Source organism: Cannabis sativa, chromosome 4 (genome assembly GCF_029168945.1).
Source record: "Cannabis sativa cultivar Pink pepper isolate KNU-18-1 chromosome 4, ASM2916894v1, whole genome shotgun sequence".
Lineage (NCBI taxonomy): Eukaryota > Viridiplantae > Streptophyta > Magnoliopsida > Rosales > Cannabaceae > Cannabis > Cannabis sativa.
Window position 1 is genome coordinate 16,914,314 of NC_083604.1, and position 5,000 is coordinate 16,919,313.

The 5,000-nt window shown below is 36.8% G+C and overlaps 1 non-coding gene across 1 annotated transcript; it reads right to left on the reverse strand.

The window, feature by feature from the left end:
* Positions 1-3,691: 3,691 nt before the first annotated feature.
* LOC115715451 (small nucleolar RNA R71) lies at positions 3,692-3,798 on the reverse strand. The gene has a single exon (XR_004011322.1). It is a non-coding gene; the product is annotated as a small nucleolar RNA R71 (small nucleolar RNA).
* Between the last annotated feature and the right edge of the window lie 1,202 nt (positions 3,799-5,000).

A 5,000-nucleotide genomic window follows, 5' to 3' on the forward strand; every position in this document is an offset into this window, starting at 1 on the left:
TTTTTCGTCCTTTTTTTTATAATCTGCCCCTATTTATAGGTATATAGGTTGTCAGTTATTTACATTTGAATTTGAAATACATAACTGATTCGTAGAATCGTGGGCTTTGACCACATCCTATTTTAACACGTGTATAGCTACAAATTTGCATAACCGTTTGTTACTCTCATCTTCAAAGTAGTGGATACGAACGTGGCCTAGAGTCATCTCGCTAAAGGTATCTCGTCAGAGGCATCTCGCTTTGTTCATAGACGAACGAATTGGTTTATACGCATTCTAGCAATGGCATGAGCACCAGTGTACTGAGCAAACTTAAGAACTGCTCTTTGACCATAAGGCCTTGCAGACTGGATAATCATGCCCTTCATGCTATTACACTTAGTTATTATAACGTGGGTTATACGCTAAGTATTTCAACAGCCAATTCGCCTCGTCGATACTTTCTTATATGTAGCGAGATAGATGCCTTGCTATATATTGTCTCGAGATTATGCCTTCCGAGGCAAGATGGTTTCTCCTCAATACATGAATTGATAGTTTGTATATCCCTATCTCGCTTAATACTATACAGTTAACAAGTTACGAATATACTCTATTAATTCCATATTTAATGAGTTCTTCCATTTTGCATTTAATGACATAATTATCATTATATTTATTTTGGTTCATGTTCTACAAGATTGACACGTGTCACTTTTTGAGCCAAATTTGGAGTATAATATATATATTTTGTAACGTTCCCACTTTAAGCCTCCATTGGGTCCTTACATCCACGGAATGATGGCTCTTATATACGAGTATCTCACTCCGTATGCTTCATAGACTGATGACTGACCCTACAAACCAACATGTGTTTTTAGCGTGCTTTGTCGTCACTCACACGCTTCTTGGGAAAACTTCCTAGGGGGTCACTCATCATGAAATTACCCCAAGTCAAGCACGCTTAACCATGAAATATTTTCGTCATGGACTACCAGAAAACAAATGCATCTTGTTGATATAGGTAGTACCAATCAATCCATTTAAGCCCTGTTCAACTGTATAGTCTCATACCTACACAGTCTCAGAATCATCACACTTGACCTTTCCCAGGCGATATGAGATTGCACAGCTTACTCGGTATTTCTCCTTACAGATCACGGGACTACTGACTGTCACATATTTGATTGATACAGTAAATAATCTATAAGAGGTATTCAATTTTCTTTTTCTTCTTTTGTTAAATCAATAATGATATAAATTATGAAAAGTAAATGAACTTAAATATATTCAATTAAATAACAAACTCTATAAATTTTTGATAAAAAGTATGTTATATTAATATAAATATAATTAGTAATGTTTTATTTTTTAAATAAATAATAATAAATGAAGAGTGTAAAAAATAATATATATATATATATATATATACATATATATAACAGTGTTTGTATAAAAAATGAATGAATTATGTGTAATTATAAAGTAAGAATAAAACTGTTGTCGAGCAAAATTCGCAACACAAAATGTATGTAATATTATTAATGACAAGAAGAAAATTGCTTGAAGAACAATTGCAAGTATTCAACCTAGAACGGCGAGTACTCGAACTCGAAATATGAAATGCTTAACAGAGAACTGTGTTAGGCTATTTTTAGCCTAAGTTTTGGGTCACATTTTATAGTTGTTTTTCTTCTTTATTATTATTTTTGGAATATAATTAGGCTTGTTTTCTTTGGTTTCAGGTTTCTACACTTGGAATGTAGAAATTGGACAAATTTCGGAAAACAGTGATCTATAAAATAGAGAAAATTTTGAAAGAGAATAAAGCTGAAACTTCAAGCCTAAATTCGATTATATTCTGATAATATTTTGGAAAAAGTCAAAACATAAAAGTTTTAGATCTCTTTTTTATCTTTCCAACGCATCTTGAATCAGCTCATTTAGAGTTCGGATGAGAAAGTTATGCTCATTTTACTAAAACAGAACGAAGCAGAAAATTCCATCTCGCCGCGGCGAGATTTCCATGGCCGCGGCTAGAAAGTCTGGGCAGAAACGTGGTTTTTTTATGCACTTTTGGCTGCGGCGAGGCCACTTTTGGCCACGGCGAGCGTCTGTACGGTCAGGGGTATTTTTTTCTAACGAACCCTAAAAATTAGTTATAAATAGAAAACTGCGATTGGAAGTGAGGGGGAGCGATTTGGAACCCTAAAACACAGCAGAGAGCGGCAAGAAGAATAGAGTGATTCAAGTGAAGATCCAGAATTCATCCACCAATAGTTTGTTTCTCTATTCCTCTTTAATTTCTTTAAGTTGAATATTGTTATAGGAATGGTTATGGATTTATTTCTGAACTAAATTTCCCATTTAGGGAGGATGATAATTGTTGTTCAATGTTTTGCCTAGTTAATGTTTAATTGCCATTCCTTCATTCTTGTTTGTGAAATTATCTTAATTTGTGTTTAATTTCATGTTTAAGATTGATCACCTTGTGCATGCCTTATGATCTCAATTCGAAATCTGAAAAGTAAGAATTGAGAATGCTAAAATTTGGATAATCGATGTTCTATGTGAAACGAGAGTATTTACATGACTTATGTGACGAGTAGATTATTACCTAATGATGATTTCATGTTAGTTTAATTAAGGAATTAATTAGATAACATGTGATTTAGAATCTAGAAGATCTGAAAAGAGCTAGGTTACTTTATAATCTGTCATTCACTTCAAGAATGGGATAGTAATTAGGCATTAACGATTTGGGTAAACAACAACAGGATTCTCCTCCCTATCATCTCATCTTGCTTAAACTTTAACTGTGTCTTAAGTTTTCTGAATTACTTTAATTCTCTTAAATCATAATTGTTTTCGATTTGCCAAATAGAATTATAAGTATAGTTTAGTAGTATTTAATCCAATTCCTTGTGGTTCGACCTCACCTTACTACTTGATTGCGTATACTTGCGTAGTGTTTATAATTTTCGCAACAAGTTTTTGGCGCCGTTGCCGGGGAATTGTTTAAACATTAATATTACATAAAATTATACTAACTTCTACTTTGGTATATTTTCTCTTGTTGAGTTTCTAACCTTTTTCTTGCAGTATTTTCGTGATCCATTTCAGGATTCCTAAGTGTATGCGCTGTCAAGGACAAGCAGTCATATTACCAGTTGATCCTGAAATCGAGAAAACTTGTAGGAGGAACTGAAAGAACAAAAGGAAAGAAAGAGTTTCAGCAACTGCTGAAACATCAGAAATCATGGCTGCCAATGTGAACAATAATGCTGGAAACAATGGAGGTAATAACGGTAATAATGGTGGCGCCGTGGAAGATCAAGCTAATGGTCGTAGCTTGAGAGATTACATTCTCCCTACTCTGACGGGAGTGCAGTCATGTATCAGGCCACCGGAAGTGGATGCGAACAACTTTGAGATTAAACCTGCCATCCTTCAAATGGTGCAGTCTTCAGTTCAGTTTGGTGGCCTCCCTTCTGAAGATCCTAATCTGCATCTCTCTAACTTCATGGAACTTTGTGAAACTTTTAAAGTTAATGAAGTTAGTGATGATGCCATTCGACTGAGACTGTTCCCATTCTCACTCAGAGAACGAGCCAAGAGTTGGTTAAACTCCTTGCCACCCAACTCTATTGCCACCTGGAATGATCTGGCAACGAAATTCTTATCAAAGTTCTTCCCTCCAACAAAGTCTGCAAAGCTGCGAGGAGAAATAAACAACTTCTGCCAACAAGATAATGAATCTCTCCATGAGGCTTGGGAAAGGTTTAAAGATCTGATCAGAAAGTGCGCTCATCACGGTATAGAGAAGTGGATGCTGGTCCACAATTTCTACAACGGGTTGGTTGGTAACACTAGAACTCTAATAGATGCAGCAGCTGGTGGAGCCTTTATGAGAAAGAGTGCTAATGAGGCTTATGATCTATTGGAGGAGATGGCTCTAAACAATCAGCAGTGGCCAACTGAAAGGAGTCAAACTAAGAAAGTAGCTGGTGTGCTAGAGGTTGATGCCATCACAAAGTTGACAGCTCAGGTTGATGCCTTGAGAAAGCTGATTGCAGGGCAAGCTAAATAAGCCCAAGTTATTTGTGAGATATGTGGAGGCAACCATCACTTTTCAGAGTGTGAAGTAGATGTGGATAATTTGCCAATGGATCAAGCAAAAGCCATTGGGAACTACTCCCAAAATAATAATTATGGGCACAACCAACAGGGGTTCTACCAGCAGAGAAATCAGCCCCAACAAAACCAACAACAAAGTCCTAGTGGAGGCTCCAATATCCAAGCTAATTTATTGCTCCAATTCATGATGGAGACTAGAGCCTCTATTAAAACTCTAGAAACTCAGATGGAACAATTGGCTACTCAAGTGGCAAAACAAGCTCAAGAAAATTCACCTAGCACTAGTGAGGCAAAAGGAAAAGAGCAATGTAAAGCAATTTCCTTGAGGAGTGGAAAGAGTTATGAAGGACCTAGTGGAAAGCAACCAGTTGAAGATGGGGTTCAGGATCAACAGGCACAGACACAGGCACCAAAGGAAAAGAAGGCTACTGATAGCCCTGCACCACCACAACAGTCTCCACCAATCAGTATTGATCATCATGTGAAGATACCTTATCCTCAGAGACTCCGAAAGACCAATCTAGACAAGCAGTTTACAAAATTTCTAGAGGTCTTCAAAAGACTACACATCAACATTCCTTTTGTTGAAGCCTTGGAACAAATGCCCCGTTATGTGAAGTTCATGAAGGAGATATTGTCTAAGAAGAGAAAAATGGAGGACTATGAAACAGTGGCATTAACTGAGGAGTGTAGCGCCATTTTGCAAAAGAAACTACCGCCCAAGCTTAAAGATCCGGGTAGTTTCAATATTCCATGCTCTATAGGGGGTTCAGTGGAAACTAAAGCTCTATGTGATCTGGGAGCAAGCATTAATCTAATGCCATTGTCTGTCTTCAAAAGGCTAGGATTGGGAAAAGCAAAGCCTACAACAGTGACTCTACAAC